Consider the following 14,786-nt stretch of genomic DNA (forward strand, 5'->3'; position numbering starts at 1 on the left):
CAGCGGTTGCCCCGCCCGGCCAGGACCGGCCGCGCCCCACCCCACCTCCACCCCGGCGGGGCGCTGATTTTGCGCCTGCGCGGAGGCGGCGGGCGGGAGGGCCAGTAAGGGTGGGAGCGCGGGACAGGGAGGAGGCGGGGCGCAAGGAAGGGGCGGGGCGCGAGGAAGGGGAGGGGCGAACACCCACCGGGGCGGGGCCAGAAGGTGCACCGCTCACCTGCAGTTCCTCCGTGGAGTGCCACACTCAGACGCATTTCTGCACAGGGGCCTCCTTCGGATACAGAGTTCTCTCTGAGCTTACTACAAACTGTAGGTCATGTAGGTTTATTTGAACGACTAATACACTATTTGTTTCCTCCACTAGACGTCTTGGTTCAGGCATTCTTTTTAATGGTAGTTTTTCCTGACTTATCTACTAGAAGGTTGCCAATGTTTAAAATCTTTTCAAAAAGCCACACTTTAGTTCCATTTAATTTCTCTTTCTAGTTCACTGATCTTTGCTCTGTGTTAGTCACTTGGTGTTTGATTTCTTTTTCTGGTTGTTTAGAGTTTATTGATGGAGGACCTTTTGACTTAAATTTATCCACTTAAAGCTACGAGTTGCCCTCCTATCATTGCTTTAGCTGCATTCTACCGCTTTTGATATAGTAAACATTTTCATTCAGCTGAGTAGTTTTTAACTTCTCGATTGTTTTTCTCCCACTCGTTCATTTGGGTGTGTTAATTTCCACATATTTAAGGGCCTTTGTTTCTCTAGATATTATTTCTAACTTGAATGTGTTGCAGACAAAGCAGGTACTCCAACATTCTGTCATGTGAAATGTCCTGAGACTCATTTCACAGCCCAGATGCTCCTTACCTGGTGAATATTCCATGGACATTTTTAAAAGAGTATGCCTTCTGCCATCCAGGAGTTATATAACTATCAGTTCTATAAATATCACCTGACACCATCTCCATTCTTTCTGGAGTGAGATGGAATCTCAGTGTTGTTTTAGTTTGTGTTTTTTAATGGCCAGAGATATTGAACATTTTTTCATGTATTTATTGGCCATTTGTATTTCTTCTGAGAAGTGTCTGTTCATTTCAGTTGCCCATTTTGTATATTGGGTCTTTTATTTTGTGTCTAATTTTTTTGGAATTCTTTATATATTCCAGATATTAGTCCTCTATCCAAGGAATAGCTGGGACAATTTTTTCTTATTTTGTAGGTTATCATTTCACTCTGATAGTTATTTCCTTTGCTTTGCAGAGGCTTTCCAATTTGTAATTCTTCATGATATCTCTTGTGCAATTGGGATTCTGTTCAGAAAGTCCTTGCTTTGTGCCTTCAAGAGTTTTACTTACTTTATCTTCCAATAGATTGTGTTTGTGTTTTAGTGTTTAGATCTTTGATCCATTTTTATTTTAGTTTAGTACATGGTGAGAGATATGGTCTAGATCAGTGATAGCAAAAATTTTAGAGGCTGAGTGCCTGAATTGCAACCCAAAACACACATATTTATGGCAAAGTGCCAATACTGTAATTAAACATGAATGCTTGGCTGCTGGGGTGATGCTGGGGTGAGTTGGCTCATGTCCCAACAGAAAGGGCTTTATGCGCCACTGTGACATGTGTGCCACAGGTGCACTTCTACTGGTCTAGATTCAGTCTTCCTCATGTGGATAGCCAGTTTTCCCAGCACAACTTGTTCAAGAGGCTTTCTTATCTCCTGTGTAAACTTTTGGTCTTTTGTCAAAGATCAAGAAGCTGAAAGTGCTTGAAGTTGTTTCTGCATCATCTCTTCTGCTTCATTGATCCATTTATCTGTAGGTTTTTTTTTTTTTTTTTTTTTTTTTTTTTGCCAACACCATGCGGCTTTTATGACTATATCTTTGTAGTATGACTTGTAGTTTGGAATTATGATTCCTCCTGCCTGCTCTTGTGTTATGGTTTGTGTCTCGGTGTCCCCCCAAAGCCACATGCAGTCATGGGGCAGGCTTTTAGAGTTTTTGATTCATGGGTGTAAGGTCTACACCTGCTCTGGGGCAGATAGTTTGCATATGTAAGGGAGAAAAAGAGGGTACTTGTGGCCACTCCTCCCTTTTTGCTCTTGCTGCTTTGGCTGTCTTCTGCCACCATGAATTGTTGCCCTGTGCCATGTGCCACCCTGCCTTGGAGCCAGCCGAGTATGGACTGAAACCTCCACAGACTGTGAGCTAAATAAACCTTCCCTTCCTTGATTCTGGGTGTCAGGTATTTTGTCTCAATGAGAGAAAAGTAAACAAGACATCTTATTGCCCAGGATTGCTTTTGCTATTCTAGTTGTCTTCTGATTCCATATGAATTTTAGGATTGTTTCATTCTGTGAGGAATGCTATAGGTATTTGATTGGGGCTGTGTTAAATCTGTATATGTTTTGGAAGTGTGGCCATTTTGACTATACAGTTGCATCTGAATGCCAGAATCATGGAATGAATTCTGTGACCAGAATTGTGTAAATAATTTTATGAACCGAGGCACCACTGTATTGGTTCTGCCTATCCAGAAACAAGGGGACATCTTTCCATTTTCCAAGGTCTGCTACAACCTCATTTTTCAGCGCACTATATTTTTTGTTGTAGAATTCTTTCACTTCCTTGGTTAGGTTAATTTCTAGGTCTTTAATTTTTCTTAATGCCATTTTATAGGTATTATTTCCCTAATTTCTTGCTTGGTAAGTTTATTATTGGGTACAGGAACACTACTGATTTTCTGTGTTGGCTTTATATCCTACTACAGTACTGAATTTGGTTATTAACTCAAGAAGTTTTTGGGGTCTTCTATGTACAGGATTGTCTCAGTTACTTTTCTTTTGTTGCTGGGACAAAATACCTGACATTCAAAATTAAGAAAGGGAGTGTTTATTTAGCTCACAGTTTGTGGAGGTTTCAGTCCATACTTGGCTGGCTCCAAGGCAGAGTGGCACATGGAAGAGGGCAACAGTTCATGGAGGTGGAAGACAGCAAAAATAACAAGAGCAAAAAGGGAGCAGCAGCAGCAAGCAAGCCTCTTTCACTCCCTTATATTGTATGCAGGCTGCCTGCCCCAGGATGGATGTAGCATTCACACCCATGATCCTAACACTCATACACATAATCCCAATGGACCATGAGTCAATCAAAAACTCTAGAAGCCTGCCTCATGACTGCATGTGGCTTTGGGGGGACACCTAGACACAAACTATAACTACGATCATATCATTTGCAAATAATGATAATTTGACTTCTTCCTTTCCCATACATATCCATTTTATTTCTTTTGTTTGCCTGATTGCTCTGGCTGATGTCTAACTATACTGAACAGTAGGCATACAGTATAGTAGCAGACATCCTTGTCTTGTTCTTGATTTTATTTTGTTATTTTTTGTTTTTTGAAACAGGGTCTCACTATATAGCCCAGGCTGGCCTTGAACTCACAGCAGTCCTGCTAACTCAGCCGCTCAAGTGCTGGGATTTCAGAATATTCCTGATTTCAGAGGGGGAACTTTCAGCTTCTCCTCACTTAATATGATGTTGGCCATGGTTTGTCATAAACATCTTTTATCAGATTGAAATAAGGTCCTTCTATTCCTATTTTCTGTTTTACTCAGGGTTTTTTTTTTTTATTATGAATGGATGTTGGAGGCTTTTTCTGCATCAGTTGAGATGATCATACTGTTTTTGTCCTTGCTTTTGTTTATGTGATGTATTACATTTATTGATCTGTGTATGATGAACCATCCCACGTCCCTGAGATGAATCCTACTTGGTCATGATGTATGATCTTTTCAATGATTTGTTGCATCCTATCTTATTTACTTCACTTATTGAGATACAATACCTGACATCTCCAACTTTAAGGAGCAAAGGTTTATTTGGGCTCGCAGTTTGTAGCCCACACAGCTGGCTTGAAGGGAGGGCAGCATGGCAGAGGGGCATGGCAGAGGAGAAACAGCTTATGGCATGGCAGCAGGAAGTGGAGAGAGTGATCAAAGAAGGAAGCAGGAAGGTTAATACTCATTAGTGCCACTGGAGGAGGTGAGTCCCTGCTATCAACCTTCATATCCAGTCACCTCCCCAGAACCCCCCTATAAGGCATGAAGCTTTGGTGGGGAGACATCTATATATAAACCATAACACATCCTCATTGCCAGTTTCTTGTTGAGGATTTTTGCATTAATGTTAAGGAGATTGGTCTGTAGGTCTCTTTTTCATTTGGGTCTTTTCATGGTTTTGGACTCAGGGCATTGATAGCATCCCAGAATGACTTTGAGAGTACTCCTTCCCTTTTGATTTCATTAAAGAGTTTGAGGAATAATGGCATTCAATCTTCCCTAACGTTCTTGTAGAAATCAGGAGTGAATCCATCAGCCCCTGGGCTTTTCTTAGTAGTACTTTTTTTTAAAGTATTGCTTCAGTATCATTGCCTGATATGGGATTATTTGGAGTTTTTATGTTTTGTTGCTTCAACTTTGGTCATTCTTATATATCTAGGAATCTATCCATTTCTTCTGAATTTTCCATTTTACTAGAGTACAGGTTCCCACAGTTGATAATCTTCTGGATTTTAGCAGAGTTCATTGTGATTTCACCTTTTTCATTTCTAATTGCATTGATTTAGGTCTTTTCTTTCCTTCAAAACAGATTTTTAAACAACAAAACAACAACAGAGTTTACCAAATTATTAATAATTATACTGTAACTCTTTCATCTCAAAGTGGCTTATTTTTAAACTTGGAGTTTAGAAAATAGAAACATTAACATTTCTATATGTCCTTGGCAATACAATATTTTTGTTAAAATGATTTTAACTTGTTATGAATGCTTGCATATATTTTTTGTCAAAACATTAGAACTACAAATTTCTCTCATTCAGTAAATGAAAACACCTACTATTCAAGTAAATGAGCAATGCGAGTCTTCATTACCCATTATCTTCATTATAAAACCAAATTATCAGCTGCAGTAGACTTTTTTTCAACTCCTACAAGCATATTAAAATGTATCTATGTGTTAGGTTTGTGAATGTAGTTTCACAGTACAACATTTGCCTAGCACAGCCCTGGGTTAAAAAAAAATTATATATATATATATATATATAAATATATATATATATATATTTTGAACTCACATTTGAACTCATAAGTTTTTCCACCTTTAGTAATTCTTACTAATACTGTCATTTTTTAAAAAAAAAGCTGAATAATTTTCTAATGTTTTGAAGCAGCTTCACAAACATGTAACCTGTGTTTCTTACATTTACACGATTAAGCCGTAACTATATATCAGGGTCTTTCAAACAGAGGTCTATGAATGCCTGACAGTCTGGAGACATATTTGTGTGGGCCTACAAGTTTTCTATAAGAAATAAAGACTTTGTTCCCATGGAATATTCCCTTAGGAGGGCATTCCTTAATATGAAACTTGTCATTACTCTACAGCCTCGCCCTACAATGTCTAAGAATTCTGAACATTCCAACAGATTCTTATATACCATGTTCAATGTCACCCTTACTCTTAAAAGAAAACTCCTTCAATAGAATACAGGAAGCATACCTTCTATTTTATAGCCAAAAGTTTTATAAATACTAACCTAATGAATCAATGTGTAAGATTTTGTTTGTTTATTTATTTTGTGAGGTTTTTTTTTTTGAGACAGGATCTTGCTATGTAGTTTAGGCTGGCCTTATGGTGATTCTCCTGCTTCAGCTTCCCAAGTGCTAGGATTACAGGCCTGACTTAAAATTATATTTAAGGAAGTTCTGTAAATACATTTTATAGTGAAAGCTATCAAGCTTCAGTTTTTCTTTGGTAATCCTAACATTCATTGGGAAAATATCAACAAGACAGCCTGTTAGAGATCCTTCAGGCAACTCCCAGGTTTAATGACCTGAAACTCGCAGTGCTCAGCCAATGGTTATATTCACATCTATGACTTATTATAGTGCAAGTGTTACAGGGTAGTCTTCTAAAAGTGACTCAATAGATAAATGTTACTGAGTTTTGAATTGTTTGCCTCTCCTTTTGGAGTTGGATTCCATGTTCTTCTTGTCTCAAACAAAGAATTGAATGAAATGAACAAAAACAAAACAAAACACAAAAACAAAAACAGTGACAAAGTGTATTTGAAAAAGTAAAAGTAAAGAGAGAGAAACTGGCTTTGCAGAGTGAGCTTAGGCCAAGTAAAAGAGGAAAAAGCAGGATAAAACTGCACCTTGGAGGACACAGGGCAGGGTATCATGAGGAAAGTGATGGTGGTGAGCTCTTCATGGCATCTGTGACCTTTAATAGCATCCACATCTTGAGGAAACCCTCAAGAACTTTTACATATGAATCTGGAGAGATAGTGCTGGGATCCCATTCCTTAGGCTGATGTCAGGTCTGGGCCATCCTATTGAAAACCTCAAGTTCTCACAAGAAGTGCCTGTGCAGGAATTTGGCTACTGTTCTCTGCATGTGTCCAGGGTCCTGTCCTTAACAGGTCATGCCTACTTCCCCAGCCAGCTTGGCCATTCCCTAATCTCTGATCTCATTAGGATACAAAGAATTCCGCAAAGGGAAAAGGCAGTGAGGCTAGATGAGAAGGAAACCTGAGCCCACTCCCGAGAGTTGCCTCCCAGTGGAGTCACACAGGACATACTTACTTGTGACCAAAATGCAATTGTGACCATCACGGGTACTTGTCAACCAAGGATGCTCATTAGAAACTCAGTGCCTGGGGATGTTTTAGGGATGATCAGGTAGGTGTCCTTTATTTGGCATGAATCAGAACTCTAGACCCCTAGAAGCAAAACAAATATTCAGCGTAAACCATGTTGTTTTCACAAGCAGTTTTAGCACAGCTCATCACCATTATCAGGAATGGTAGCAACCCTTCGAAATTCCAATTCCAGTTGCTATTCAAGACCTAGCCTTAGCAAGTAGGCCTAAGGAGAGATATCTCAGGCCAGCTATCTTAACTCTTTTTTGCCACAAAACCCATCAATGAGACAAAACTTTTATTACTTATCATGGTAAGAATGTTATAGACAGCTAAGTTAGGCAGTCAGACAGGGCTGGGCCCTCCACTGAGTCAGGGCAGAGGATGAGAATATGTGATAGCTGTGGCTGGAGGTGCATCCTTTGAAGGCCAGACTTCAAGATAAAGATGAAATGACTAGACTTATATACCTCCCTGAGGGGCAAAAAATGTACTATAACTGATATTACCTGGTCCAATAAAGTCTAGATAGACATCAGTCACTCAGCGGGGTGACCAGGACCTCTTGACTCATCTCTTCAAAAAAGGTCCTTGTTCTTCCCCTGTACACTTGCTATGTGACCTGCTCCCACATTGGATCAACATTACCTAAGCAGCTATCCTTGTAATCTTATTGGTTGATCATACTTTTGTCGCATGTTGTACCCACCTCATGATTTTGTATCCACCTCTGATTTTGCTCCATAAAACTTCTTTGCAAACTGGGCTCATCAGGCCCCCTCCTGTCTCTCTCAGGAACTGTCTCTGCCTCCATAAAATTTCCTACTCTGACCTCCAATGTTTCTTAAAATTCATTCTTTATCTTTGGGGAACATGAACTTGGTGTATTGGACATTTAGTAGGTTGGGAGTTACATTTATTTCCCCTCTATCATTTGGACGCTCCAGCAAGATAACTGGAAGGAGATTCAAAACTCAGTGTTGAATTCTCTTACTCCTTTGGCATGTATTCTTAAGCAGTGGAAATTGTTCAACCCTTACATATTGAGAAAGAGCTATTCAATATTTTTCTGCACCCACACATGACCTGCCCAACCCGTAGAGGCAAAATAGAATGCAGAGAAAAGTATTGATTATGATACTATCTCACAACTAGACTTGTACTATAAGAGAGAAGAAAAATGGTCAGAATTACCTTATGTTTAGACTTTCTTTGGGTTAAGAGATGATCCTTACTAGTGCTCATAATGTAAATGTAAGCCACAGGAAAACCAGACACCTCTGGCCCCTCAGGCACAATTGGATGTATGTACTATCACTGAGCCTGAGGCTCCCCTCCCTTGCCCTTTTGGATCCTGAGGACCAGGTTTCCAAGGCAACTTTAATCAAAGCCTCATCTAATATTACAAAACCTGAGGCTCCCCCTACTTGCCCTTCAGACCCTAAGGGCGGGGCTTCTAAGCCAGCTGTAACTGAAGCCTCTACTGGGCTATATCCATCCCTAGTGATTTCGTTCATCCTCCTCAAGGGCAGCAGCCCTTATGGGACGTAAATGGCCAATACAGGACTACCCATGTCCGTGTGCCCTTTTTTTCTCAGTGACTTCAAACAGAGCAAACAAGGTCTGGGAGAGTTTTCAGAGGACCCTGATAAGCAAGTACATTGAGGACTTTAGGGGACTTACTCAGACCTATGAACTGAACTGGAAAAATGTAAATCAAACATTGACTTCTAATGAGAGATAAGCAACATTACAAGCTGCTGTTACATTTGGAGATGAATATCATACTGTTAATTTTAGAAGACCAGAAGACAGCCAGCCAGAGGACTATCTGGTTCCTACTGGAGCCCAAGCAGTCCCTACACAAGGTCCCTTCTGGCTCACCAACCAGACAGGAGATTGGAATAGGAGACATCTTCAGACATGTATTCTTGAAGGTCTAAGAAGTACTGGAACTAAGCCCTTTACTTTAAATTGTCAGCTGTTCATCAGGAGAAAGAAGAGAACCTCTCTGCCTTCTTAGATCATTTACAAAAGGCATTGATGAAGCATACATCCCTGGCTCCTGATTCGATGGAAGGACAGATTATTTTTAAAGACAAGTTTATTATCCAGTCAGCCTCAGATACCAGAAAAAAGCTACAAAATATGGTTTTTGCTCCATAGCTCACTTGACACGTTAGTGAGGATAACCTCCTCAGTATTTTGTAATCGAGACCAGGAGGAAGCCAAGGGGAGAAAAGAAAGAGACCGAGAGAAAATGGCTGCCTTGGTATGGCCTTAGAAAGAATACGTCCCAAGTCTGATCCCTGGGACTCCAAGAGCTGGATAGTTAAACTCACCTGCTACCACTGTGGAAAGCCAGCCCACGTTAGGAGGTACTATGATAAGAACCGTCGTGACAAGAGGCCCCCTGAGCCATGCCCTGATTACAAAGGTAACCACTGGAAGTCAGACGGGGCCCTGAGTTGTAGGTCCCAGGGATCAGACCCATCTTACCAGTTGGTCTAGCAAAACTGAAGGGCCCTGGGGCACACTCTGCCTTCTCCCTCAGGCTGGACTGTCATCTCCATGGAGAAGCCCCAGGTAATTATGACTACAGAGGGAAAATAAACCAGCCTATTGTTAGACACTGGCATGTGTCTCTTGATCCTTCTTTTGAACACTGGCCTTTCTCCCATCTCTCATACTTTAGTAAAAGGAGTCACAGAGAGGAGGTAACTTGTTATTTCTCACAACCCTTAGGCTGTAACTGGGACGGCTTTCTCTTCACTCACTCCTTTTTAATTATTCCTGAAAGTCCAGTTTCCTTCCTGGGGAAAGATATCTTGTTTGAATACTTAACATACACGCTCAGGTCAGGTATACTACCTCCCCCTCACAGGGGGATGAGAATAGATGACAGTTGTGGCTGAAGGTGCATCCATTGACAGCCAGGCCTCAAGATAAAGATGGAATGACTGCTCCCTGGATGGACAGGGAGATGCCTGCTGAGGGACAAAGAATGTACTATAACTGATATCACCTGGTCCAATAAAGTCTAGATAGACATCAGTCACCCAGCTGGGGGACCACAACCTCCTGATTCATTTCTTCAAAAAAAGTCCTGTTCTTTCTGTGTACACTTGCTACATGACCTACTTCCCCATTGAATCAGCATTACCTATGCAGCTATACTTGTAATCTCATTGGCTGATTATAGTTTTATCTCACATTGTACCTACTGTGTAATTTTAATTCCACCTTGTGATTTTGCTCTATAAAACTTCCTTTGAAAACTGGGCTCATCAGATCCCCTCCTGTCTCTTTCAGGAGCTGTCATTTGGTCAATAAAATTTCCTCCTCTTAACCTTCATTGATGGAATTTATTCTACGATTATGGGTAAAATGAATTTGGTGTATTTGACATCTAGCAGGCTAGGAGTTACATTTACTTCCCCAATATCATTTCGGGGTCCTATATCAAGAAGATCACATCTTGATCTTGACAGTGTTCCAGAGGGGTAAGCACAAGGTTAGAATCTGCTAAGATTGAGAGTTTGTTTTCAAGTTTTGTGGAGCACAGATTAGGATTGAGTTAGGATTGGTGGAAACAGCATGACAGAGAGTTTTGAGACTCCAAGAGTCTCACTGTGACTCTTGGACTCCAAGAGAGTCCAAGAATGTTAAGGCCCAAACTATTTTCAGATGCTTTCTATTGAACAGTTGATGGGTCTTTCTCTAATAACATCTGCGCTTTTCTCTCTTCTCTTCCACCTTCACAGTTACCCTGAAAGTTTTTGTCATTTTCATTTTTCAGGTGAATAACCTGAGATTCAGAGAAGCTGAGTAAGTTGCTTGAGTCCCCATAGCTAGTAAAAAGAGCTGGAATTTGAATCAAGGTCTTTGGGCCTTCAGAACCCTTATAATAGGGTTATAACCTGTACTCCAGAGAACTTTAACATCAAAGCTTATGCCTTTCCTGTGTGATATTCAAAAGTGTGTGATTTTTCTCTGCCCTCAGATTGCTCTTTGCATAAAAAATCTATCTGCCCTACATTTGATTGCTAACTAATCTATTGTACTGAGCGACAGGTACCACAATGTGAAAGGATGTTTGTTCCACTTAGCTAACATTAGCATCTACTATGTATCAGGGACTGTGCCAGGGACAATCCTGGTCTGGCATGGTAATGAGTTCATGAAATGCAAGGCTGAGGCAGTGCTTAAAAATATATGTATTTAATTAAAATACACTTGTATTTCTAGTTTGTGCTGTTTGCATTAAGAAAAGGTTTTAAATTTTTATAACTATGGAAGACAATTCCATTTTTGTTTTTCATTTTCATGACAGAAAATGAAAATACCCAAGTGCCAATATAATCCCAGCTGCTAGATAAGTCCAGGAACTAGAGTGCAGGCACCAAGGTTCAGTAAGTTTTACACTCTTTGTAATTTCCCCAGGATTCACATTTGTATGGTCGCCTGCTTGTTCGCCTATATTCATAAAAATTGGTAAAAATAAAAAAACCCTAATTAAGCAAAAAGGAGAACATGATGAACTTCTGAGAAGGAAAACGGGGAGCTGAGTAAACCACGTAGCAGTTGTGCAGGCCTAGGGTGAGAGTGGAGGGTGTGTGAGAAGTTGCTCAGGGAAATGGGAAAGAGGCCAGATCTCTCAGCGCCAGGCAGGGCAAAGGAAAGAGGGTCCCCGTTACCGGGCTGCAGAGAGGCCTGGAACCCTGTACCCATCAGCTGGGGTTGCCATAACAAATTACCGTAATCCGGGTGGTGTAGATGACAGACTTATTTTCAGAGTCAGGATGTTGGCAGCCTCATGCTCACTCTGAAAGCTTCGGGGGACAATTTGTCCTTGCCTCCTTCCAGCTTCTGGCAGCTATGAGCAATCTTTGGTCACTGCATTCTCTCCTCCAGGTTTACACAGTCTCCTTCTATATCTGTGTATCCTCTCCTTTTCTTTTAGGAACACTGGTCATTGGCCCACTCCAATGCAGCATGACCTTATTTCATCTGTAAAAGCCCTTTTTCCAAATAGAGTTCCATGCTGACGTTTCCAATGGCTGTGACATTGGGGAAGGACTCGGGGAATGTCCAACCCATTAGAAAACCCATTTAGACAGAATATCCCTGCTTACAGCCTCGGCGAGTCTGGGAGCATAGCTTTCCTAACTGGAATCTGTGACTCTCACAGAAGGAACTGTCGAGGAAACCAAATGGTCACTACAGAGAAAAGAGAGAGTGCTCAAGGAGAATGGCTTCCTTATGTGACCAGGTTTATGCGTTTCCGTGGCTGAGAAGACCGTGATTCAGAATTCCTGACAACAAAAGCTCTTTTTCGGAATCCTGCCCAAAAAGTCTGTCTTTGAAACACCACATGCAGAATGTATCCCATTACCTCTTGAGGATGCCTAGCATACGCTCTGAGCTTTATCAGCACGGTCCCTTCCTCACGGGCGTGTCATAGGCCACTCTAGGATATACAGACTTACACCCATCGCCACACTGGTGGGGGCCACACACAAGGACGCCCTGGCTACGAGATCTAAGATCGCCTGTGCTGCTTCCTTTTACTGTCTGCTTCTCTGCTAGACCTTTTCACCAGGCTGGCTTTGGAATAAAGGAAAACGTGAGTTGTTCAAGGAAGCCCTAGAAACTGGAAACTGTTACTCTCAGCTCTGAGGAAACCCTGGAGAGTCACTGCAATGTAGTTTCTGGACTTTTGGACTCTGGTGTATAATAAAAATGACTAATCTCACGTGCCCATACTATTTTTAATTTTTTTCTCAGAGCTGAGCTGGAACTGTTGGGCAATTAATTAGATGCAAAAAAAAAAAATCAGGAGTAGAGTCACAAGCATTCCTACTTGATAAGAAATTTTGAAACAGCACTGTAAGCTATGAAGTTATTGTCAGCGTGTACAGAATTTGCCTAAGGATTTAATCTATCCATCCTCCCACTCTCCATCCTATTGATTCTGCTTCTCAGATATCTCTTGAATCACCACTTTGTTTTCTAGCACTTTTACGACACTCCAAGCCATTACTTCCTCTAAAAATTTTTACCCTCCTCAAAGTGCCCACAGTCCCCAGTTCTCCTCCTCCCTGTGATGAAAACATTCTAGTCTCACCAGTTTTGTTTGAAGCTCCGATTTTGTGTGGTTCTTATGCATGTGTGCATGTTAAAACATGTGAAAGCCTTTTTTTCCCTGTTAATCTGACTAATGTTGCCTTGCTTCAACAGATGCAGTTTCTAAACCCACAAGGAGAAGCTTTGAACTTGCCTGTACTTATTCAGGCTTACCAAGCCCCGTGGCCTCAGGGCCCTGCCATCCGCAGTGATTGTAATCCACATGCTCAGCTCTCTGTTCATTGTAGGACTTGCATACATGCTCATTCCTGAACCATATCAGTCAAGGTTCTCCAAAGAAGCAGAGCAACAAGACACACAGGATTTATTTTAAGGGCTTGGTTCACATGACCATGAGGGCAGAAGGCTGGAAACTCAGGCAGTCTGCAGGCAGATCTTCTTTCCTGTGACACTTCTGTTGTTGCTCTTTTGGCCTGTCAACTGATTGTGTGTGGCCCACCCACCTTGTGGAAGGTGATCTCCTTTTCCTAAAGTAAATTGATTATAGTGTAAATGGTAACCACATCTATAAATTATTTTCCTAGCAACCCCCAGGTTAGCTTTTGATTAAATAACTGGACAGTGTAGCCTGACAAATTGATGCATAAAACTAACTCTCCCATGGATCCCTTTTCTGTTCCACTTTCGGTTTTTTTTTTTTTTGGTTTTTCTCTGGTACCAGGAACCGAACTCACGACCTTGCGCTTGCCAGGCAGGCGCTTTTGCCGCTGAGCTAAATCCCCAGCCCCTTCTGTTCTACTTTCTAGCCAAAGCAGACCCATCTCTCAAAGTGGTGGACCAGTCTTCCTTACCTGGGTCTCAGCATCCTCCAGGAGAACACGTGTGAGGCCTCCTTTCTCAACCAGATATGATGTATTTCTGGCTATAAATGAGCTCTCTACTTGAACACAGGCTAGCATGACACAATTTTGTGGTCACTTATCTACCTGTCTGTATTACCAGCAAGATCATAAGAGCCCCAGATTGCACTTAGTTCACCGTTATGGCCCGTTAGGTAGTACAGGATTTGTCATATAAACACTCAGTACTTACTTATGCAATGATGCTTCTTGTCCAACTCCATTTTTATGGTCAAAGTAGTAGGACTAGTGATGACAAACCTTGTATCCGTGATTACACTGCAAACACTGGTAGAGCCGGATCACAGCTCACAACTCCTGGCTCTAAGTTTAGGGTCAAACCAGGCATGGTGGTGCACACCTGTAATTGTAGCATTCAAGCCCAGCTTTGGCAACTTAGTGACTTAGCAAGCCCCTGTCTCAAAATAAAAAATAAAAAGGTTTGAGGGAGCAACTTTGTGCAAAGGCCTTCTGTTCAAGCCCCAGTACAGAAACTATGCCCATGATGGTAAGTATAACAGAAAGCTCAGGTAACAGAAACTGGCATGCTGCTGGCCTGAAGGAAACTTGACTGGGCATGAGGTGCTCACCTTGTCTCCCATCCCTTCCACCCTGCTCTTCTAGCTCTGTGTGGCTTTTGAGCTTGAGGCTGCTGTTTAATTGTAAGAGGGATTTGTTCACGCCTTGTCTTTTCAAGTTTTCAACATCCCTTCCTGCTTCCCCCAACTGATTCTCTCCTCATATTTTCTACATCTGATTTCTTAACCAAGGTAGTCTGTTGGCTTCTTTCATCACTACCTTCTCTGTTTGGGTGGAACTTTTCATGCCTGGCATTTCCTATTACCCCATAAACCGACTATATTTTATTTATTTATTTATTTATTTATTTATTTATTTATTTATTTATTTTTACTTTTGAAACAGGATCTTACTATGTAATTTAAGCTGGCCTCAATCTTGTGGCTATCCTCCTGCCTCAGCCTCCTGAGTGCTGGGGTTATAGGTATGTGCCACCACATCTGGCTACCAACTGGCTATTTTCAACAGCAATTAGCTGTGATGGGGGCAGCAGGCAGGGAAATCACAGGAAAAAGAATATG

General features: G+C 41.4%; 2 protein-coding genes across 3 annotated transcripts in view; one reads left to right on the top strand and one right to left on the bottom strand.

Annotated features, from left to right (window-relative positions):
* Positions 1–97, bottom strand: part of Pi4k2b (phosphatidylinositol 4-kinase type 2 beta) — a gene marked incomplete in the record, with an annotated part of 31,573 nt that extends 31,476 nt beyond the window's left edge. Inside the window, 1 exon segment of one of the 2 annotated variants that reach the window (XM_005392044.2) lies at positions 1–97. 2 annotated transcript variants of the gene reach the window in all.
* The window catches only part of Sepsecs (Sep (O-phosphoserine) tRNA:Sec (selenocysteine) tRNA synthase), a 99,417-nt gene that overhangs the window by 701 nt on the left and 83,930 nt on the right, over positions 1–14,786 (top strand). The gene's annotated exons all lie outside the window — the stretch shown is intronic.

This window comes from Chinchilla lanigera, unplaced genomic scaffold (assembly GCF_000276665.1).
Source record: "Chinchilla lanigera isolate Chin_1 unplaced genomic scaffold, ChiLan1.0 scaffold00042, whole genome shotgun sequence".
Lineage (NCBI taxonomy): Eukaryota > Metazoa > Chordata > Mammalia > Rodentia > Chinchillidae > Chinchilla > Chinchilla lanigera.